Source organism: Fukomys damarensis, unplaced genomic scaffold, assembly GCF_012274545.1.
Source record: "Fukomys damarensis isolate Sample0158 unplaced genomic scaffold, DMR_v1.0_HiC HiC_scaffold_24, whole genome shotgun sequence".
In the NCBI taxonomy this organism is placed as follows: domain Eukaryota; kingdom Metazoa; phylum Chordata; class Mammalia; order Rodentia; family Bathyergidae; genus Fukomys; species Fukomys damarensis.
In genome coordinates this window covers 58,952,771-58,978,022 of record NW_022900936.1, presented here as the reverse complement: position 1 = coordinate 58,978,022, position 25,252 = coordinate 58,952,771, and the positions used below count along the sequence as shown (strand labels likewise).

The 25,252-nt window shown below is 34.7% G+C and overlaps 1 long non-coding RNA gene across 2 annotated transcripts in view; it reads left to right on the top strand.

Moving 5' to 3' along the window:
* Positions 1–13,177, top strand: part of LOC117283244 — a 297,894-nt gene extending 284,717 nt beyond the window's left edge. For both annotated transcript variants that reach the window (XR_004514224.1, XR_004514223.1), the window contains one exon: positions 13,027–13,177. This is a non-coding gene — a long non-coding RNA (uncharacterized LOC117283244). The remainder of the gene's footprint in view (positions 1–13,026) is intronic.
* The last annotated feature ends 12,075 nt before the right edge of the window (positions 13,178–25,252 follow it).

Here is a 25,252-nt window from a genome sequence, read left to right as displayed (position 1 = left end):
TTTCTCCTGCTACTTCATGTATTCCTATCAGTCTTATGTACTTCTTTGCATCATCTAGGAGTTGTTGGATCAATTTCTCATGATCTCTTACTGTTTTTAAGAGACCTCTCTTTTCATGGTCACTGACTGCAATCTTATCTTCTATATCTGAGAGTCTATCTTCACATTCTTTTATTCTGTTGCATACACTTTCAATAGAGTGTTTAATCTCCTGGATATCTGTTTGAATCTATTTTATGGATTCCATTTCTTTCCTGTGCTGGGCATTTATTGTTTCCATTTCTTTCTTATGCTGGGCCTTCATGGCTTCTATCATGGTCCTGAGCTCATCTATTTTTTTTGTCAGTTTCTGCTCTAGAGTCTCAAATCACGACTTCCATTTTGCTCACTATCTCTATGGTTATCTGGGAAATTATTTCTCTTTTGAATTTTTCTAGAGACTGATTGATCTGTTTTGTTACTTCCTGTTCTTTGAGTTCAGGGTGTCCTGGTGGTTCACTATCAGCCTTTTCGTCCTTATTTGCCCTACTGTTTTCTATTGGTAAAATGGAAATCTGTCCTTTTGTCTTGCTTAAGTGTTTTCTCATTTTTATTTTTGTTGTCGGACTGTCCTTGGTTTAATCTCTGGATTATCACCCAAATCTTCCTGATATAGTTGTTCCCTAGCTTCTGTGTCTCTAATGACCCACAGGCATTCTCATCTTCATAACATCAGAGAAAACAGCTCATCAAATCAGCGGCAATGCTTTACCCCAACTGATACAATCAGCAGCACATTAAGATCAAGCCCAACTTGGACACTGACCACCTGTGGTAGTCACTAGTCTATCACCCTTAAATCATTTGAATTAAATTGAGATCAAGAAGCAGTCCAGAACATATCTGCAGTGAACAAAATTTCAATATAGTGTATTTACCATTTAATGGTTCAGACAGAGTGAGGATGCAAGACCCCTGATCTCAGTTATCTGATGGCTGAACCCCCTGACGCTGACTGACCTCAGGCTGCAAGGCCCAGATTGAATTCCCCAACCTTCTGAATGGTTGAACTCCACAATGTTCTATTACAGGTTTCCCACACCCTTTCTTTAAAGATGTTCAAAGTTGGGAACTCAGAAAAATACCCTTGATGACCACCTCTGCCTCTGCAGAGTGGGTCCAAAGAGTGACACATTCAGGAGGTCTGAGAGTGTGGGGGGTGGGCTTATGGGGGTTCAGTGGCGCCTGCCCAGCTACCTTCCCGGCACTTGAGTGATGGCAGCTGGGTCAGGAGCAGGCGTGGTTCTCCTTCCCGTGGTGGATCGGGGCCCAGGCTACCTCCCGGCACTTGAGCACTGGCCTCTCTTTCATACATTTAGTTCAAGAAATGAAATTCTACACTTGGTACAATTCTAAGATTTAGAGATAGATACAGTGGTGAGTAAGGCAAAAATTCCTGTTGTCCTTGACATATGCACTTGATCACTTTGGATAAGAACTCATGAATTGTGTCTGGCATATAGTATATAATCACTAGTTGCCAAATAATATTCTTAGGGAATGACCGTATTATTTTGGCAGATCTCTATTCAGAGCCATTAGATTCTGAACTGAACCATCAGTGTGTTTCACTTCCCCCAAAATTAAAATACAATTATTAAATTAAATTAAAAAGATGATATTTTAGATATATTTTTTGCTTACTTCGTCAATTTCCCTGGGTACCACTTTCCGAAAGGAAGCATCTTTCTATTTTTTAAAAATTGCTTTGTTGTGTGGCCTTGGGAAGTCGTGGCCATGTGATTCTCACTGAAAAATAATGAAGATATGATAATATTCTAAGTCACAGAGAGCACAGCAGAACTTAGTAAATTAATGTTTACATAGTGCTTAGAAATATGACGTTGAAGTTGCTAAAAGTAATATACAAAACTATTATTGCCACTAAAATTAGGATGATAGACATTTTTTTCTCTACTGAAAAAAAGACCTCTGTGAATTGGTGTTTGTATTTTAAAAGTTGTATGCCAAATTTAAAAAAATGTTCTGTGTGTATCTAAAGGAAAAACAAATAAAGACCTTGTCATTTCATTGTTATGTGGTCTAAAAATTTCTAGAGTATCACTATTTTGGGGAAAGTAAATGGCATTTAAGACCTTATGATTCACCAGACTGGACATATGGATGATTGCATCTTCTTATGTAAGTGACAGGTGGCAGCTAGAGTGAAATGGCTTCCAAAGTTCTGATTTTTGCCTCTTTTCCTTAGCTGTTGTTTGGTTTAGAGCACAATAGCAGTGCACTCCAATTCCAAAAATAAGACTTTATGAAAGAACAGGAAATGCGCGTGTATTTGTGTGTGTGTGTGTGTGTGTGTGTGTAACTTATTGGGTCTTTAGTTAACTCCATCAACTCAGTGGTCTAAGTAAAATGGCAGACAGTAAATACCCCAAAGCAATGCACTATGATTTTAAATCAGATTTGAACCAACTCTTCCTAGAATAGTGATTTTCCATGTAACTTCATATATCATCTAGAGTTAAATAACGGTCACGGTGTGTGATACCTTCTCCTGTCAGCAGAAGATGAAATGAGTTTAAACCTCAAAATTTAGGGGAGTAAATTAGTCTTAAGGTTTATTTATTTAACGAATATATAGTGAACACCAAAATAGTGATAACATGAAGAATAAGACAAATTTGGGAGCTTGAAGAGCTTCCAATTTAGGAGAAGAAAGACAATAAATATATAATTTTAACAAAGAATAAATATTGTAATATGAAGAAAATAAAATAATACAGGATAGATTGGAGATGACTTTCTTTCTCTCTCTTTCCTTCTTCCTTCCTTCCTTCCTTCCTTCCTTCCTTCCTTCCTTCCTTCCTTCCTTCTTTTATTGGTACCAGGGACCAAACTCGGGTCCTTATGCTTGCAAGGCAGGCAATGGAACCACTGAGCTAAATCTCCAGACCAGCAAGTTATTTCAGAAATGATTAATAGTATAAAACTCCTGAAAAAGTGATATTTGAGTAAATAACAGAACAAAGAAGAAAGAAACACGCTAATCTTGGGAAAAGGAGCATTCCTGGGATGAGTCATACAAAGATTGAAGGCCCTCAGGTGGGAATTTCGGTAACATAGTCCAGGAAAAAGAAACATTTTATGTATTCATAAAAGTTTTTAAATCCTGAAGAACCGGTTAGAGATGTGCTCATTCAGAGTACACATGCTTGTCCTATGCAACTTTTAGGGCTAGAGGACATTAACACACCCTTTCAAAGAGATTTCCAATTTCCGATTTTAAGGTGTTTTTATGATGCTTTTGATGTTAGTTAAACCATAAAAATATAAATATCTTCAGTCAAGTAGCATAGAACTTGATCTCTTTTAGTAATACTTCAAGTTTACTCCCTGAAAATGCTTTTTTAGACACCACAAGACAAGTGAACCACACCAATGAGGGATTCAGCGTGGGAATGCCAAAGCAAGAAGTGGGAAAGTACAACACAGCAGTTACGTGGTCTATCTTTTTAGCCTTCTTTTGTTGTAGAAATTCTGAACCTCAGAAAAAATCCAAAAGATTTACTCAAAGAGGTGGGGGAAAAAGTAAGACATTAATGACCATTCAGCCCAGAGAAGCTCATACTACAGAAAAGCCTGGACCCTGAGTGCTCCGAAAGGGGAGACTTTTATTTGTAGTTTTAAATTCGGAGGGGGCTAGGGGCGTATGAAGCAGAATTTTACAGAGGCAGAAGTTTTTAGCAAATAAACAGTTGTCGCAATTGACCTGTAGTTAGGGGCTTTCTTTAGGAACAGGTTGTTTTGCGTAGCATAACGGAATATTTAGGGCTAACATGACAGGATGTGCATTGTGAAGCTAAAGCTAACAGGGTGTATATAACAACTTTAGGGTTAACAGAAAGAACATATATTTTGAGTACTGAAGTTAACAGGATAAAACAGCAGGATATTCATCATGGATGATAAAGCTAACTGTATACACACAATGGTGACTTACATTATGGCTATATTTAAGTATAAAGTATCACCTATTTGGGGGTTGTGGGTGCACGTGTTCCTGGGTGTTTTAAGGCTTAAGGGTTTAAAAATTTCTATATTACTTTCACTTAGCAAGCACGTACTTTCACAATTGACCTTGTAGGCACCCTCACCCTTTGGGTTAACTGATTTTTCCAGAAGTATCTATTGTAGTATCGAAGTCTGTAAATGCTGTCCTGTCTATGGAAATTTCTTGTTTTTCTGAAATACTGGTACTTCTTCTGACAACCATTCTTGAAGTTTTATAAAAATAAAAAGTGAAACCTAAATTTTTGGACGTAGGTGGCATTGCTGTATCCTCATTGAGGACCTATGGCAATCATTGTGCAAAACACATAATCATAATTTGGTAGTGATTTCAGAATTTTACATATCAAAATTCATAGTGACAATACCTGTACTGCCAGAATTACTCTCCATTACCCTTTTGGGAGTATGAAGAAAAATATTAGTCTTTCATTCTGTTTTGTCTGTAAAAGAATGTTTCATATTTGAAACTAGACATGTGAACCAGCAGGAAAGATTAATGATAATGTAGTTGTAAAGTTCAATCTGAACCTTTTCTTTACCTCTGTACATAGTATACTGTCATTTACTCTATGCTGTTGCAAAATTAAGTGAAAAATAATTCTTCACTAGCTTTGGCAACCAGTCATGTTGGAATACCTTTGTTAAAAGCATGTTACAAACAGTGTGTAGAGTATTAGAAGTTCTTACACAAATGTTTAGAAACACATTGATCTCTGAAAGATATCTACAGGTGCTAAGGGGAAAAAAAAACCATAAAGTTGTCCAAAAATGTCCCCTAAATCAGCAAGTCAGGTAGTAAAAACATCTGGAGTCTAAATGAAAAATATTATTTCTTTACTCATATTGTACCACTTCCTCCTCCTCCAAATTAAAAGGAGAATGGAACGAAAAAGGAAGGAAGCCAAAGAAGAAAAAAGAGACGACAGGAGGAGACAGAAGGAGGGAGAAAGAATATTTTGGCACATAATGCTCCTATTAAATTTTCATGCATTTTATTTTTTAAAAAATATTATATGCCCCATACAACCTTGAAAGTTTAAGATTCACTGGTTTGCTGTAAAAAGCATTTGGTAAATGCACTTTCAGTATTTAATAGTAATAACTCAAATTTCATGTGAGATCACACCAGCTCTCCAATGTAATTAAGTTTATGGTTTCTTATGCACTTCAAATACCCATGATGTGCTGTTAACAGTATTTTTAAATATAAGTAGCAAGACACCACAACATGTTGTCGCAGTCAGCTGGTGTCTGTCAGTAAAGTAGAGGCCACAAAATAATGGGAAGTACAAGATATTTTGGTGTAATTTGTGTTAAAAGATTCAGGACAAAAAAGTCTGTTTTATCCAAATGACTGAAACGGTAAGATACTGTTGTGTTTGAAGAAGAGTGAGAAGCAAAGATTGAACTTTGTAGGCTGAATCGTGTCTCTGCACTGTACAGGTATTCTTAGAAGGCTAAAATGTTGCTTTTTGGCAGGAAGTTTATACTTGAGATTAGACTGGGAACTCCTAAAGCAAATATGATGTCCCATGATTTCTTTGAATATCACATACAAAAATTACACTCACAAGTAGAAACTGCAGGTGCTCCCTTTTTATTGCACGATGTAAAGAGAAAATGTAAAATGGACAAGCTTTCAACAATCATGTTCTCTTCATCAAGCCGTTATTGTTATTTTAGTGAGTCCACTAAAAAGAATTATCTAGAGCTTCTTGTTTTTACTTCTTTGTGTACTTGATGAATATGATTACCATTTTTACCTCCTGCATTTAAACCCCTCTGCCATAATCCCATATTCTGCCTAAAAGCCATGTCTGTGAGAGCTTGTCCTCTTTCCCTGCAGTAGTTTTTAGGGATATGACTGCATCTGAGCAGGTGCAGTAAATGCATTTTGGGCTATTGTCACTCTCATGTATATGTGCAAAATGCCTGACATAATTAAGCTGAGATTAATAGAGACTGTTAGTAAAATAAGCTTGTTTTATGAATGAAGATCTCACACTAATTCAACATAGCCTTGCTTTGAAAAATGTACTGTATTTTCTTATGTAGCAGAGTGTTCCATGTCTGGAAAGGAAATAAATGTTTGTCAGGCTACCTTCCAGAATTTTCCATTAACCAAATTCTAATTCTTTTCTTGTGGCCTGCAAAAGAAATCTGATTTTATTTTTAAATGGAACAAAGAGATTGGCCTAGCACCACAAGAGGCAGTGATTGTCAGAATCGTGTGAAATCCTTAGTTAATTTTGATCCTAAATTGTTCTTAGTATTATCTTTTTCTCACTTTTAGAATTTAAAATATCCTATTCAAAATGGCCACCATACAGGGGAGGAGAGAGTGAAGGAAAATAATAAAGAACAGTGGCAACTGAGTTGATGCTGTATAAATAAGCACATTTGCTGTCTCTGTTCTGCAGTTTTTATGTCCCACACTGATGAGAGAACTGGTTTGAGATGTAAATTGCTTCCCTTTGATTGAACTAGGGAGGAGATGTCATGTAACTCATCTCATCAGCATAGAGCATTCTGCGCCTTTGGTGAATTATAGGATAACAGAGCTAGAAAGAATTCCTTAACCTCTCTCTGCTGTCTGTTCCAGTGTTTAATAATCACTAAGGGGAAGTACTTTCCTACAGTTTACCTGGCTACCTACCTTCATGGTTTTAACTCAGTTATTCTTATCCTGTCCTTAAATATTTTTTAAAGGATCACTGAAAAGTGTCACTGTTTTTATTTGCCACATATAACTTATAAATTAAAATATATAGCTGTGGGGGAAATTTTTTGTTCTGTTATTGTTGTTGTTTTGGTGGTGATTATTTTAGGTAGAGAACACCTAAAGAATGCTTTAGAAAACATGAGAAATGTGATGAAGAAATGACTTCAAGACAGTGGTATAGTTCACTCATATAGACTTAGGATAAACCTATAGAGGCAGCTATACATATAAAGAAGCAGGCAGGACAGAGTAGGAATAGAGATAGAGGTGAGGTAAAAAGTCCATGTGATATCCATGAGACTGTCTGCTACATGGAAAAAAAAAATGCTAGTAAATGGAATCTGAAACAAAAGAACTGGAAATAAGCCTGCAATCCAGCTAACCTGGTATCTCAACAAACCAGGGACTTTTTTTTTTTATTCAGGGCAGATATCACAGCCCTATTATGACAGCACGGCCTTTCTTCCTCCCCTTCTATTAAATCTACATTTTGAAGGTGGATGGTGCTGACTCATAAATTAAATTGGAGTAATACATACAGTGTATATATATTTCTGTCACTTTGTCTCAAATTAAACACGAACCTTCTCCCCTGACAAGATGATAGAAAAGTTAATTGCTCGCCCTGGCTTTAAATTGGAATTTGAATTTGCAAAATGCTAAAGGTTTATGAGATCTAAATCATGAGGAGCTTAAATTACATTCCTGTGATAAAATATTAATAAATCAATTAAAACATAAGCCGAGTATAATATTACTTTTTTGTGTGGGAACCTTGAACACAATAATTCATTAGGGTGTAGTGCAGCAACAATTATTGTATCTTTTTTAAATTTTCTTTTTATTAGTTTTTTGATAAATACATCATCAGATAACATTCCACATGGTGGATTATCATTACTCTAGTGCAGCATCCAGAAATCGTACCCCTAAACCAGAGCTCACAGTCTAAATTATCTGCTGTAACTTATCCTTGTTAACATCAGCTGCTTCTTTTACTGAAGGGATATTTTCCTCTTGGGGACATCTGTTCAATGCCAAGTCTACCATTCTGCCGTTTCTTAATCTCTCCTCTAAAAATGGGCATAATCATAATAATACTACCTCAGAATTGGCATGAGGATCAAATTGCATAATATATGTAGAATTCATTCATAGGTGATAAAGCCCCATCAGATGTTAATTATTGTTATCATAGAGAGAAGAAATTGTACCGCTAGAGCAGCCCTTAGACCTCACTTAGTAATCAGCCCTCTCATTTTAAAGATAAAAGATTAGAGGTCCAGAGAGGTTAAGCTGCTTGTCTAAGGCTGCACGGCTAGCAGTGAAACTGCCGAAACCACTGTCAGGACTCCTTCATTCCGGCTCAGGGCACTTTCCATTCCATATTCTAATTCCCCCCACCAAATACTAGAAGAGTCACAAGTTTGGTATATCATTTGTTCTTTCCACATTGTCTCTGTTAAAATTCTGTGTGTGTGTATATGTGTATGTTGGCTCATTTTTTTGTTTTGTTTTGTTTTGTTTTTGGCTGACTAAACATTAGTCATTTTAAGGATAATTTTCTGAGGGGTCTGGTGGCACAAGCACATATTCCCACAGCTGTCAGGAAGGGGTTCATTCAGCTAAGGAGATAGTGCCTTCTCCTGCTGTTCCCCAAATGAAGACTCAGCAGTATATCTTCCTTTCCTACAGGGTTATAGAAGAAGCATCAGATGAGAGAAAGACATCGGCTTTCCTTTTAAATACCTCTCTCATGTAATGGTGGATGAGGATTCACCCATCAGCAGTATATCTCCTGTATCTCCGTTCTGCTCTCTGCCTCTAGTCTTCACTTGTTTTCCTGACACTGCCTCTAACTTCCAGGAATCACTGAGATTTGCTTTTCATTTATTATGTTACTAAGAAGAACCACCTCAGTAGCACTGATTAGACCTTTTCCAAATAATTCTTGGAAATGAATAGGTATTTTTTCCTTCAATGGTAGGAGAACTGTGACTCTATAGGTTAGCGGTAGATCGTAGAATGAAGGGCTGAGTGGTAATCTTGTTGTTTCTAGTGACGAAAGATATGGTATGTGACAAGGTTTTACCATTCCATTTTTCATTTTCTTTTTCACTAATATAATAATAAGTCCAAAATATGTTAGTATTTTGGATACCTCCACTAAATATAGTAATTATGATATGTTTGCAAACAATAAAGGGATATAGAAATGCTTCTTAATAGTTGTCAGCTTTCTTCCAGGAATGAGCTGAGGCAGAGCAATTAAGTTCTGCAGAATCCATAACATTCACATAAATAATTATTACTTAATAGAGATTTGGTTTTTACAAAATATTCAACAGTTATTATTAGAGAAGATGTGGTCTTTGTCCTTAAGGCTTAAGATCCTAATGCATTATTTTACAAGAGAAAGCAAAAGAAATTAATTAAGATATAAAGAAGTTAATTAAACAGAAAAAAATGTTGGAGCTATAAGATTAGTCTAGAAACCACACAAAAAGTAGAGTTGAAGACAAATGTAGGTTCTATAGTAGCATTTATTTAAAAAATGAAATGAGTAACTCATTTAAAAAGCTATCATTCAAGATGTAGCAATATATCAATTGTCAAATGTCATAAAAGCTCAATTAAGATAATAAGAATAAGAGTTGAGACCTGGGCGTGGTGGTGCACACCTGTAATCCCAGCACTCAGGAGGCTGAGGCAGGAGGATCACTGAGAGTTCAAGACCAGCCTGCAGCCTGCAATTTAAAAAATGAAATGAGTAACTCATTTAAAAAGCTATCATTCAAGATGTAGCAATATATCAATTGTCAAATGTCATAAAAGCTCAATTAAGATAATAAGAATAAGAGTTGAGACCTGGGCGTGGTGGTGCACACCTGTAATCCCAGCACTCAGGAGGCTGAGGCAGGAGGATCACTGAGAGTTCAAGACCAGCCTGCGGTACATAGTGAGTTCCAGGTCAGTCTCAACTATATAGTGAGGCCCTGTCTCCAAAAACCAAAAACAAAAACAAAAAGAAACACAATCATAAGAATAAGCAAAATAGTCATTTAATAGAGTAAATGAGATTTGATGAAATCTAAGAACTTCACATATTAGATGGCCCTGCACTGTATCTCTGATTTTACAATCAATTTAATGAGCCTATATATATAAGCCTATATCTACAAACTCTATGTGAATTGATTTCATTTTTTGCATAACAACTATCATACAATTTATATTAGAGATGGATTTCCAAATATAGGGTTGTTACGTCATGAGCACTGGGAGAGGGAATGAGGATTCAAATCTGTTCTAACTCTAGAGCTGCTTTCTCTTTTCATTACAATGTAGAATGTTTCACAACGGACCTAAAACAATACCAGTCACAAGAAACAAAAAATAAGGATTATATGAATGTACTAGGGAAAGAGGAGTCAGGAAGAAAGCAGTGTTCCTAGAAAACACAATGAAGGCAATAAAGGCCGAATTGGTAGTTCAGAGCTTAGCTACACAGTCACAAAAAACACAGAGAAGACCCATGAAAGCCTATAATAATATGTAAGTTACACTGTCCTGTACACTTCTATTCTCACTAATAGTATCATAATATATATCTCAGTAATCTTTTATTTCCAAACCCCTTATAATTTTCTAGTTGCTTCTTAGCTTATAAAACTTTTAAAAGTATATTATTTCATTTGCCCTTACAGAATCTCTATGTGTAAAGAGAGGAATTATTATTATTCCTGTTTTATGGAATGGCAGAACTGAGACATGAGTGTATTCAGTAATTTACAAAACTGTTTTAGTAATCGTGCCAGGGAAAACATAATAATCTAGAACTTTTTAGTCCAGAAAAATTTTATTGTATCAAATCACTTCTTTCTTTTAGAAAATAGGAGGTCACTTTAAAGATCTCCAGCTTAATGTTTAAAAAAATGCTTAAACAATTAACTAGAAAATTTAATTACACAGTGTGCCTCATTCTTCTGTCACTATCCTATTATGGAATGAATGAGGTATTATAGTAGCTAATTCTAGACAGTAAAGCAACTCAGACATAACTATAACTCATGTGAAGTAATTTTGCAAATACTAATTGGGGTCCTCGGCTTCTTTCCTGTATCTACTTTATTTCTTGTCATTCTACAATCACAGCTTCATTGTATAACATCAACTAGAAATCTAAGGTGTAGCATAGATTTTTAAAAGCCTGCTAAATGCAAATATGTCTATGAAAGGAGCAATGCAGAGATTAAGAAATGTGAATGTTGTAGTTGACACTTTACAATGGATAAGTTCAGGTTTAGGGACAACTCTTATGAGAGAAGGGTTGGAGAGAGGCACATAGTAATGCTCTGTTTATACCACTTAAGAAATACTTGAAAAGATAAAAACATATTTTTTTTTCTGAGACAGGGTCTCACTATGTAGTTCAGACTGGCCTTGAACTCACTATGTAGCCTGGGCTGGCCTTGAACTCTCAGGGACCCTCCTGCTCCAGCCTCCCAAGTGTAAAAGTAATTTTCCCTTTGTAATTGTGCAACAGTCATACAAATTTGAGACACATAAATACCCTTTTTCTTCAGAAGGTAGGCAAAATCCCGAGTCCCAAACCATGGAATGTCAGGAAATTTAGAGCAAGTCAAGGAAAGATGTAGAGTATGTTAAATTTTGCAGTATGGAGATCTGCAAAAATCAATAGGATGACCTTTAGGACACATGATATAACAATTTATATAAAGAGGGAAAGTCTGTAGGCCATCAGTAGTGTGTGTAAGCAAAGAAATAGAAGAAATTGTGGATTCTTTAAAATAATAGGTCAAAAATTACATATACAGGATCAAAAATTTGGTAATGCAACAAAAGGAGTAGTAAAATTGACTGTGTGAAAACAAGAAAGAAGTGGAAGAGAAAAACTATTAGAGGACTGAGAGGCATATTAGAAGCAAAAAGTTGGGTAGGAGGAGAAGAACTATTAATATCAGAATCATTGATAAAAACTAAAAATTTTTAAGTAATTTTTAGATTGTTAGAAAATAATTTTGTGAAATCATCTCAGAAGCATTATTTCTCTAAGAGTGTGTGCAAATTGCTAAGTAAAAGAGATATAACTTTTTATTTATTTCAGACACATTATAAAATGTACCAGAAATAAGTACTTATAGACATAGATAAAGCAGAGTTCAGCAGAAAATACATAGCTTTAACTACGACTACTACTTCTATGGAAAAAGAATATTATAAACATATTACCATCTCTGGAAGTTCATTAAAACAATAGAAAACAAATCTGCAAAAAAAAAAAGAAGTAATTGATAAAAATAAAGCCAAAGATGAATGATTTGGAAAATGAAACACTAATAAATCAGATTTTTTTCAAAGAGAATGATAACGCAACAATAACTCAGTATTCCCTGAGGTAGCCCACAAATGAATAAAACTAGAAATACAGTGAAGAGGGCTGGGATTTGGTCCAGTGGTTCTGCCACCTGCCTCACAAACTCAGAGTTCGATCCCCAGTACAAAAAAAAAAACAGTGAAGAAATAATCAGAGAAATGGAAACAAATTAAATTACCATAATAAGTGGAAAACTTAAGCATACTGAGAGGATTGTAGATAAATAAATTTACCAAGAATATTCAGGGCTACCCTGAATAAGTAAATACATTGTATTTGTGTGTGTGCATTTATTAAATGAAATAATCAGTGAACTTTATAAGATCATTTTGTTTCTTCTCACCTTTAAAATGTGTCTTAAACTTTCTTTTGCAGTGAGTAGTCAAGAAAAGAATATACTTGAGCTTCCGTTCCTCTTTTTGTCAGTGGACATCTTGTTGCTCTATTTTGCTTTGGTTTATTGAGTCGTGGTGCCAAGCAGAGGTACAGATAGATTCTTCATCCTTCATTCAGCTTCCCTCTGTCTCTAAGGTAGCCCACCTGAGAGAGTTAGGGCAAAGGGAAATAATAAAGAGAACCCTGATTTCTAAGCTTAATTCTTCTGCTACTTGCTTACAATGTGCAACATTTACAGCCATTGTTCTGTGGATTTGTGTTTTTAATCCGTCAAATGAGATATTTGGACTAGGTGTGTGGTTCATATTCTTTTTCCAGAGAAATGTACCTATCTCACAAAATTATGAAGCTGCGTGATCTCCCCAAATACTTATTTCCTTATCCAGAATTCTAGAACCATGAACTAGATCATCTTAACTTACTTTGCTCTAATGTTTTACAGCCTCAGGTACCACACAGCCTTAAGCAGAAAAGAAGCTTCTGAGAGAATTATCCGCCTTGTGAAAAGCCTAACACAGAGGTACAGTTAGACTCAGGAGCCAGAACATCTTTGTACAAATTTCAACCCCTTCATTTGCTTATTGTGGAACTTCAGACAGGTTAGCTATCCTCTCTGTGCTTCATTTTCCTGATCTGTAAAATGGAGAAAATAATAGAACTAATTTTATACAGTTGTTGTGACGATTAAGTGAATATACAAGGCCAGGGATTTAGCTCAGTGGTTCAGTGGCCTGCCTTGCAAGCGCAAGGATCCGAGTTCAATTCCCGGTACACACACACAAAAAAAAAACATGTATACATTCTTCTAAGCTCTTAGAAGAGTGCCTTCCTTGCACACAATAATCTGTCCATAATTATGAGCTGCTCTTGATGTCTCCTTTTGGTTATGATTGAAGTATCTTAGCTTACAGATGATTATACTTTCCCTTTGTTTAAGCTAATCACCTTGAGAAATCCTGTCCATAGTTTGCGTGTGGCTGAAATATCATCTTTCCCCTTGTGAATCTATGATTGCGTCCTCTGCTCATCTATCAACTAGTAGATATGAATGGAATGTTGTTGTATACAGGATGTTTGGGGAAAGGTATCTTGATTTTAGAATTAACTAAGTTGAGACTGCTTATTAAATATCTCTGATCAGTAGAGGACATGATTAAATTAAACTAGGATAAACTTGATCCTGGCAAAGGAAATATTATTTGTGTTTTTTCTGTTTTGTAAAGTTTTCTTTATTATATACATGTGTATAATCTACACCCAAGGGACAAATACTTTCTTTGAAACCCACAATAATTTGAAAGGTGTAAAATTATGTTTTTATCTAAAAATCCTAAAAATACGTTTTTTTCTTTGGCACTTAAATTTGAGAAATTAATTAACCCATATTTTCATACATCAGCATATATCAACTATTAGGAAAAGTAGCAGGAAAATTAATATATACTGTTTGGGTAAAACATATAGTTTGACTTTATCCTTATTTGTCAAAAGCATTTTGGTGCTTTATTGGTGACCACAAAGAAAATGTATCAAGGGTTCAATTAAAATTCAATATTTATCTAGCTTATATAGAATCAGTTCTATCTTGAATGTATAAACAGTTATGCAGAATATAGTCACATAATGTATAAAATGCTGTCTGATGTGTACATAGAAAATAAAAACCGAAGTTCTTATACTTAAAGGAAATTTTGATTTGTGTTGAATTTCAAAGGAAATGATTAAACTGTCTGTGTTGCCTAGTTATCACAGTTGTCTCACATGCTCTCACCTCAGTATATATTTTTTTTAAATATAATACTTTCCGAGGGAACTAGGGACTGTCTTGGTACTTATGTTTGTATTTCTACATTATACTTAATATTTTGAAAATGAGGAACCCAACATGACTACTTTCTCTACAGGTTTTTTTTTGGACTAGTGCCATCTGTGGCTGTGAAGCCAAATGTTCTGCTGGGGCAGAATAATCAAATCAAAGTTAATGGGGTGACCATTTGAGCAGGGCTCTTTGTCATTAAGGTCCACTCTTCTGATACTAGCACATTATCCTGCTGATTGGATTTGTAGGAAGGCATCCACCTGTGGCCCACATTGGCAGACAAGAGACTTATGCAGAGGCAGCCCTGGCGAAGAAGTAGTAGCTTTCCTGGGCAGCAGATTCTTGTGCTGCAAAGCCAAAGCATGCAGGATAGCATAATATGAGTAGATCGGTGATTTACATAGGATTTGGTTGATTTAGGTCCCAAAGTAAAGCAACCAAAGGCAGAGGATTAGAAACTTTATCATTAGAAGGAAATGACTTGTCTGAGGCATGCAAAAAAAGACATATAGAGACACCGAGCCAGCTGATCCGAGGAGATTTAAACACATAGAGCCCTTCAATACTACCTCAGGAATGATTTTTCTGTTTGGATGAGAGCTATTGTAAGAATTTCCCTGTCTGTTGGGGGCACTGAGGTTCTCACAGACTATTATAAACACAATTTGGCTCACATGCTCTCATAATCAGGCTGACTTGCACTGAAACAGAGAGTGCTCTATAGCAGTGCCAGGCCTCTAGCAGTACCAACTGTTAAATAATAAACAGGCCTTGTTTATTGGCAGCCTCTTCCCCTCCTGCCAATATGGAGTGCCCATTTTCTGGGTTTACCTGTGCACGAGAGAGAGAGAGAGAGAGAGAGGTATAAGGCAGTGTGGCATGGTGGCATCATCAGTCTACTTTGCTCATTATTCTCTCATGCTCTCTAGGGTGAGCAGCAAACATGCAAGGCTTGAGCCGCAAGAACAATGGCTGTGCTGTCGTTCTAGATAATATTACAGGCTCTGCAGAGCGCATTGGATAATTGTTTTATGTTCATTTTTTCTTCATACTTTCTCTTCTTTTGAATTGGTTTGAAGGTAGTGGGGATTAGAGTGATTTTGCCAATTAGATGCTTTGCTTCAGGAAGTTAAAAGTATTTGGGTTGATTGTTTTATTTTACTGGCAAAGTGTATATGGTTTATTCACATCGATAGTCAGACATCCAGTCAATCCACAATTATTTACTGACGGCCCACAGGGTACAGAGAACCTTGGAGTAGGTGCTTACACTTGACACCCTGTATCTCACTGTGTTATTGTACAACAAATACCAGGGTGAGTGCAGTTTTCCTTCTGACTCTGGGTACCAAATAATCAAAATTACTACATTAGAGCAGTTAAATTAAGAGCTAAACTAAAAAATACCTTCTCTTTACCTCCCTCTCACCTCCTTTTTGGGAATAAAAAAGAGATTTTTCAAAGTCCTCTCTGTGGTCATGGGGATCTTCCCCCATTCTGCTGGACCCAGGAAAAGAATCCTTGATAATCTCAGTTTTTTACATCTTTTTTTTTTGGCTAAAGAAATTTCATCTGTTTCACAGATGCAGTGGTCAGAAATACATTCTGTATTCTCATAAACTGTCTTCACTTCCCAGCAAAGCCATGACATGAGTGTCTAGGAGAAAACTTTTGGTTGATTAGTGTAAATGAGACACATTCAAACTGGAGTAATCAGGGGCATGTGCTACTTCTGGAGAGGTTACTGGGAACAGAGAGACTGATTTTTCACATGGACTAATCGTAAAAGCAGTGCTTCAACTTTTAAATATTAATGGCATCTCTGGAGTAAGTTTCTTCCAAGGTGACCACTGAAAAATAGCTGTTGATAGTGGCCTATGTTAAAATCCACTTGTTAAAAATTTTCAGTTACATTCCTGTGTAATGATGGTTCCCACATAATGAAGCTATTCATTAATTGAGATACCAAAATCATTACCTTGAGTGAAAAGAAATTTCTTTCTCAGACTATGTTTTCAACTGTGTAGTAATCATTTAGTTCCTTGACCAGGATATTTTTAGATCAAGAGTAAATATTTGAATCAAGAACCCTGGTGACAGCCCAGAGTGTGTTTCAGAAAACTAGGACAATAATCTCATATTTAGCTTAGTTTTTTTTCTGAATTCATGCCTCAACAGTATGTAATGGATACACTTGCAGTGGTGTCTTTTTCCTTTTATGAGAAATGCAAGTCCCTGTTTTCTCATTGTTTAAAATAATTGACTAATTTTTAGTGTCAAAAGTGGTTTTAAAAATTCAAGCTGTACTGAATTCATTTAGAATAGAAAATGTATAGGGAAACAATTATTTTAAAGTAATTTGTATTATGTAACAAGTCAGTGAATCCATATTCTGTTAGTTTCCTATTAATCCATATCCCCTTGTTAACTAAATTCTCAAAAGTATCATCCAGAGGAACTAGGCCCAAATTAATTTCTGTTCATCTGAGCAATGTTGCCTATTTCTGTAGGCCTTTTCCTAACCAATAAGTCCCAGTATCCCATAGGAACATTTCCTACAATAGAAATACTTCCTACAAGAGCTCCCTGAAGTCTCCTTTCTTCCTAGGTCAGGATGCTTACAGCTGGCCAGTCAGAACTTCATCTATGCTCTTGCATTTTCAGTGCTCAATCTATTGTGAATGGAAAAGCAGATATCCAAAGTCTTTAGAATTCTGTCTAAATGAAGAATGAATAGGCTTTGAGTGAGAGCCCAAGGAAGAAATTATCTTAGCAGTAAAGTTCATCAATATGGTGAACTCTTTCAGTTGCTTAAAAATTTTTTCTCTTTTGTTCCAGTGAGGCAAATTTTAATTTTATACACACAAACACACACCTGCACACACATACACACAATGTAGGTGTGCATTTGCAACACTGTATAACATATATGCTTGTCTGTTGTGTGTTTAGGAACTAGGCTATGTCTCTGGTAACACAGTACCTGTTCCAAGTGATTTAGGTGCTAAAATCTATGAAAACTAGCAGTAGTCTTATCTTGTTCTGAGTACCTCTGTAAGCACTCATGCACTCTGTGGAAATCCTCAAGGGGCTCATAAGTTTCTACTAGACTCTCACTTTACAAGGTCAATATGTGTGCAGTTGAAGACCAGTCTGGTGTATTATCTTATTACCTATTGGAATAAACTTTCACTGCCTAATATAGTGTTTTGTATAATATAAGAATATTTTTGGTATGTATAATAGAAAAATATGTTGTTACAGTTGACTTTGGTTGTTGGGAAAATAAGATTGCTGGAACAGCACTTAAAATCATAGTACTGACCTACTTAGAAAAATTAATTATGAAAGAAAAATAATGGATTATAGTAACAGATAATGGTTTTGGGGACGCTGCTTATTGAAATCCATCCTGAGGCTTATTTATAATTGGCACAATTAGAGTTTTCGGGAATTCAGCAACCTTGATTTATTTACACGGGTTCAAATAGGAGTTGATCAGGGGAGAGTGAGGGGCGGGGGTGTGTAGTTTATTGCTATAAATTGGAGTTTTATAGAATTTCCAATTCAAATTTGAGTAAAGAACATCAGGTTCCTTAATGGACACAATTTAATAAATTTGAGTCCTTGTATCAATCAAACTTCATATTAGATCAGATAACAAAATTGAATATACTTAGTTTAGTAGTTCAAATTATTTTCTATGATGCCAATGAACTAAATTTCTTTAATTTGCATTTTAAAAAGTTTTTTTTATACTACTGGAGATTGAATTCAGGATCCCATGCTTCCTAGGTAGTCATCTACTGTTGAGCTACATCCCTAGGCCTTTTTTTATTTTTTAAGATGGGTCATGCTGAGTTGCTCAGGCTGAGTGATTCTTCTTCCTCAGTTTTCAGAGTAGTTGGGATTATAGGTTATGCCACTGTATCTGCCTTCACTTCTTGAAATTTTTATTTAATTGCCAGATATTTACTGATATCAACTGTGTTGGTATTAGTATTGGTATTGATATTGGTTGTATTATGGAATCCATTAATGAAAAGGAAAAAATCATATAGTGTGTTAGGAGATGATTAGTATGTGATGCACTTATAAATGAACCATCAAAAGAATATACTGATAAATTACATTTTATTAACATTAAAATCTTCTGCTCTTCGAAAATTAAAAGCCACACACACTGTAAGAGAGTATTTGCATGAAATTTATCTGATGTGAGAAGGACTTGTATACAGAAAATATAAAGAACTTTTATTTTTTTTGTACTGGGGATCGAACTGAGGTCCTTGAGCTTGTGAGGCAGGCAGCAACAGAACCACTGAGCTAAATCCCCAGCCCAATAATTTGTTTTTAAATTTTTATTGGTACTGGGGATCAAACTCGGGACCTTGCACTTGCAAGGCAGGTGATGGCACCACTGAGCTAAATCCCCAGCCCCAAGAACTTTTAAATCTCAATAATTTATAAATACCTTTAAGAGTTCTATTTAATCTATTTTCCAGTAGGTTTAGTGTTTCTGTTTTAATATTTAGATCTTTGATCCACTTCAATTTTAGTTTACTGCATGGTGAAAGATATGGGTCTAGTTTTAATCTTTGGCAGGTTGAAATTCAGTTTTTCCAGCACCATTTATTAAAGAGGCTGTCTTTCAGTGAGGGTGTTAGGCTCCTTTCTCAAAAATAAGGTAGCTGAGTAAGTCTGGAGTTGCTTCTGTGTCTTCTAATCTGTTCCATTGAACATCAAGTCTGTTTCTTTGCCAGTACCATGCTATTTTTATTACAGTGGTGTTGTAGTATTGTTTCAAGTTGGGGATTGTGATACCCGCTACCTTGTCTTTGTTACCTAGAATTGCATATTCATAAGTGAAATCTATAGGACACATGTTTAAATTCAGATTTATTACACAGTATTACTCTGTGTGCGAAACTGAAGTTATAAATGAGGAACAAAATGTATAATAAATATTGTGAAATAGGATGAAAATGTTTAAAGGCAAGGGGGAACTAGGGATGGGGCAGGGGAAAGACAAATATTGAAAGTAAGATGGAAAAAATAGGAAAAAAGCTTATGAATACAGGGGGTGGAGAGGTTGAAGGGAGGGTAGGGGTATGGGGAAAAATAAGAATCAAGATATATAATGTACAGGTAAAAATTCTGAAATGATGTATGTGATCATAAAGTATACCTAAATGTACCAATAAACTCAATAAAATATTGTAAAAAGAAAAATAATTGATAAATAATACATTTTAATGGTAGAAAAGATTTGAGTACACACTTTACAAAAAATAAATATATAAAGGTGGCATATAAAAATATAAAAAGATGCTCAACATCATTAGCCATATTAGAAATGAAAATTAAAACCATAAGCTCCAACCATACGTATATTAGAATGGCTAAAGTTAAGAATGACCATTCCAAGTAGTGGTGAGGATGTAAGAAACTAGTACTCTCATACATTGCTGGCAAAAAGATAGTCTTTTTGACAACAGTCTGACAGCTTTTAAAAATTTAAACATACATCTACTGTGTGATCCAGCAATTTCACTCCTAGGTATTTACATAAGAGAAATGAAAATACATGTCTTTATTAGACTTGTCTGCATGTGTTCTTAATAGCTTTTCTTGCATTAGCTAAAAATTTTAAACAACCTAAATAGCCATCCAGAGGTAGATAAATAAAAATATCACAGCATGTCTATACAATGGAGTACTGTGTAATTTACTAGAAGAACCCTACTCTTTTACAATTTTCCTTTAGTGCATAGTACTTAAGGTAATACCTCCTATATCTGTGGGAGTTATGTTCTAAAACCACCAAGAACCTATGAATAAAACCAAAACCTGTATAAGCTACATTTTTCTAAATATCCATATTTGTGATAAAATTTAATTTATACATTTATGCACACTGTTGGTGGAAATGTAAACGAGTACAACCATTATGGAAATCAATATGGAGATTGCTCAAAGAAATTAGATGTCAAGGAAATTAAAAATTACATTTGAACCAGCTATTTCCTTCTAGGTATCTTCCTAAAAGAGTTAAAGACATATTACAGCAAAGCATGCATACCCATGTTTATAGCAGCACAATTTACAATAGCCAAATCCTGGAAGGAGCCCATATATCCATTAACAAATGGGTAAAAAAAATGTGGTATCTGTATCATAATGGAATACTACTCAACTGTAAGGAAGGCTATATCAAGACATTTGTAGGAAAGTGGAAACACGTGCAAAATATAATGTTGAGTGAAATAAATTAGACACACAAGCTTAAATACTATAAGGTGTCTCTTATTTGAGTAAGTCAAAGAACAATATACAGCTAAATAAGGAACTGATAGCAGAAACAAAGAGATTAAATCTTCTGCAGGTGGGAAGGGATTTAGAAGACCAATAATGAGGAGAAAAAGGAAAGAGAATGGAAAGTAAAAGTATCTAAGATGTGTCATGTTACGTGTACTAAATAGCCACAATGAATGGAAACATTATATGTCTTAAAGATGAACTAAATATAATTACAAAGAAAATGGGGGAAGGGAATTTAGAAACAAGGTGGGGGAGGTGGCTAGAATGGGAAATGGATTAAAAAAGAATCAAGGTATGTCGTGTACATATACCTACTCCCTAAGCATCATATACTGCAAACAGGTACTAATAAAATTAAATTAGAAAGCAAATTATGCACAGAGAGTAATAACTACAAAGTAAAAGAATATGAGCTGATAGAATGCCTATGTGATGAAATGAATGATGTAGACCTTCTGACATAACATTGGTACCCCAAATTAAATATGTGTACAACACTAAGTTGGTTCCCCTAAACATGCTCTTCCATCGTTTCTACACAATTGCTCGTGTCAGAAACCCGCCATTACCTTCTTGAGATCCTCTGCTATCCCAAGTCTAACCCATCTCCTGGTTCTTTTGATCTTTTTCCTAACTATGACTTTAGTCTGTTAACTCCTGCATATACCAAAACTACTACACCAATCCAGGAAACCATCATAACTTCCTAAATTCTTGCGGCATTCTCCTAATATGTTTAATATTAACCTTTCAATGTGGCTTCTGACTCCTGTCTTCCTTTCACTCACTTTGGATTCTTCTGAGGAACATAATTTTCATCCAGACTTATTTAGCACCTTTATCGGAGTAACTACAACAGAAAAGTGACAATACCAATGGGATAGGTGTGTTTGAAATAAACGAGAGGTATTTTAACAGGAATTAATAATATGTGTCTTTCACTGTTAAGATTTTTTTAATCAATAATTCATTCTATTTTCAAATCATATTTCTTAAGTTCTTTCCTTTGTTTGGAGGACTCATTACATATTTTACCTTTGCTTGCTTTCTCTGAAAGAAAACCAAGACTTTTCAGTGATACAAGCAGTGCTGTGCAGCATGCGTGCGGTAGGTTCGCCTCTACTGTTTTGTTTGTATTCTTTACTTGTATTGATCATTTTGCCTGTTTCCCTTCAAGGTAGGAAATACTTTATATTGTTCCAGGCTATATATCTTGTAACTCACATGCTTGACACTGGACTCAGCATTTAATAAATATTGAGTGAATTAATAAAGAAATAAATTTCTGCAGATACAGATGAGAATATAGCTAATATGTCACATTTTTCCTTTAATTTTTTGAAATTGGCTATGACAGATTTGATATACTCATGTTCTACAGGAGTGAATTTTTTCATGTTAAACGTTAGTGTTTTAGCATCTTTATAAAAAATTCATTGCTTTATTACATGGGTTTAATTCCAGCCTTTCTATTCTGTTTCATTGGTGTATCTATGTGAATGTCAATACCATACTGTTTTATTACCACACCTTTTTATTTTACTTTGAAGTCAAGTGGTATAATGCTACCTCCTTTGTTCATTTTTTCCAATATAATTTTAGTTATTTTTGGATTTTTCTTGTTTCCATATGAATTTTAGATTTTTTCTAGTTCTGTAGTGAATGTCATTAGTATTTTGATAGAAAGTACACTGAATCCAGTGATCACTTTGTGTAATATTGACAGTTTAACAATTTTGATACTACCAGTCCATAAACATGAACTGTCTTTTGCATTTGTCTGTGTCCGCTTTAAATGTTTTAATCAATGTTTTATAATTTTCTCTATAGAGACCTTTATAGCCTCTAAGTTTATTTTTCAGTATTTTCATAGCAGTTGTGAATTAGATGCTCTCATCCTTTCTATTTGTAATAATTCTTTGTATTATCATATAGAAATGCTATGACTTTTTATATACTGACTTTGTATCCTGCAACTTTGCTGAATTCGTCTATTCTAATGACTTTCTGATGGTATTTCTTGGATGTTCACATATAAGATCATGTCTATGGAAATAGTAACAATTTAACCTTAATTTTTATTTCTTGTAATATTTTATTTTTTTCCTGGAACATAAAACAGCAATTCGTCAAACTTTGGGTTTTGATATATGTATTTTGAATAGCTCTCATTAGATTTTCAACTTTCTAGTATTAAAGAGTTATTCCAAAATATGAAACACCTGGTGATTTCTACATAATTCCTCTGGGGGAATTATTGACAGAGCTACTTTTATTATTCTGTCCATTGTAATTTCAGGGATATCTAAAAGTATCTACAGTTGATATGGATTTGACTACTTTCTTATAGAGATTATTATGCTGTTTTCAAATTCCTGAAAATATTGTTTAAGATATTTCTGTTATCGTAAGGCTGATATTGTTCTACTGGTAAACAAGGAGGTTGTTTAAAAATGTCATGAAATACAGTGAAATACAGTTTGAAATAAAGGTTCAGTTGAAATATTTAGAGTTACACAACTAGTTTCCATATTAATCCCTTGTCCTTTAATTTTTGATTCTCAAGAAAAGAAGTTTTTTTTTTTACTTTTATAGAAATGTAAAACATTTTAAAATTTATCATTACTAGGCTAATTGAGTATTAAGTATCGATCAAAAAATAGTTTTAATGCTGACAATAAGTGAGGCACTTTACATATATATATGTGTATATGTATATGTATATGTATGTATGTATGTATATATGTCCCACAGTGTTTTTAGTTGGAAGCTTATCTTCATTTTATTAATTAGGAGCTGAAGATCAGGGATATAAACTTACTCAAATACATACAACTAGTGTAGAGAAATTCCAGATCTAAACTTGAATCTATCACATTCAAATGAGGCATCCTGTTTTCTTCCCTGATGCCAACCTCAAGTCCCAAACCCACGATATGCTATTTTGGTATATTGCCAGTGAATTGCTCCAAGTGATTAATCTTTGCTGTCTTTCAAGATAGGCATTATTTAAAATGTGGAGTAGTGCTTTATCTTTGGCCATATTTGTATTTTTCCAAACTCGATTTTGGCCCCATATAATATTTTAGGATTTCATAAGTAGTTCTATGATTATCTTAATCCTAAATTATACATATAACCTCATTGTGTAATAGATCAGGATTCAATGCTCTATCTTTGCTTTCAAAGACTTTAACTCCTATTTACACTGTGCATCTTCTGGTTATAAAATTATATCATCAGTTAATATGATAGGGTTTCTCTTATATGAGAAACCCAACATATAAATACAGAACAAAAGGCAGATATTAGGAAAAAGGGAGATAGATCTTTTGCAAGTGGGAAGGGACCAAGAGATGGAAAGGGGAGGGAAGGAAAAGGAACAGGATGAAAAAAGAATTAAAATGTTTTGTACATGTAGCAACTCCCCATAAGGACTGTAATCATTATGTTCTGCAAATATATCCTAATAAAACTTGAAAAAAGAATACTGTATCTTCTGTGTAGATATTGAATTGCAAAGGGCAACACTGGAAGCAGAGAACTCAGTTTGCAGATCAGACAGATAATTATGATTTGAGTTTGGGAGAGTAGAGATGGTAAGAAATGACTGTTGGGGGATATGTTTTGGGGATTATGAGATAATGAGTCTCACTGAGGGATTTGATGTGCTAGATGAGACAAAAGAACCCCTGGTATTTGGCCTGAGTAACTGGGCTCCCTTTTTTTCCAGTATATTTGTGCTAATCAGACATTTCTCTTATGGAATGATATAAAATCCAATAAGCAAAATATCGATGCAGTATTTTTATTATACTTTATTAAAACATAAATACAACATAACCTTTGGACTTTCCTTGATCCAGATTTTGTTAAAGCTTCTAATCATACCTTCCTATATTTACTAGCAGTTCACTCATTTATTCATTCATGCCACATCACTCACTGTAAAAGTTTGTATCAGCTTTTCTACAAGTCCCATAATATAAGTGCAGTAGGGAGTTTGAGTAGATCACACAATAATTAAGGTTATATAGGTGCATTTGTTCCATGAGCAAAGTAATTAGAGAACTCCAGCGGAAATGTTATTAATATGAGTAGTGTTTTGTAATGAGAGTGAACAGCTGTTAATCTTAATGTCTTAAAGAACTTTAAAAAAGAAATAATAAAGGAAGCTAAATTTCATCTTGCTTAGTTAAACATAAGTAACTGGAGTGAAAATGTCTTTAGGTGTTCATGTGTTGCCAAATATTAATGATTCTATAGTCCACTGGAAAATTTGGTTACCAAAATATGCGAAACTGAGGGGTTTAATTTGATATGCTAACTCTGCGCAGAATATATATTGCTGCTGCTGTGCATTGTGAGATACTAGTATGAACTGTTATATTGTAAAATGAAATTGTATTGTATAAGCTCATTGTATTGTTCCATCAGATTTTGATATCCTCAGTTTAAATAATTTATGGGAAGAAATGATCACTTCATAATGCCACAAACTCACAGCAGGCAAAACTAATTTTACACA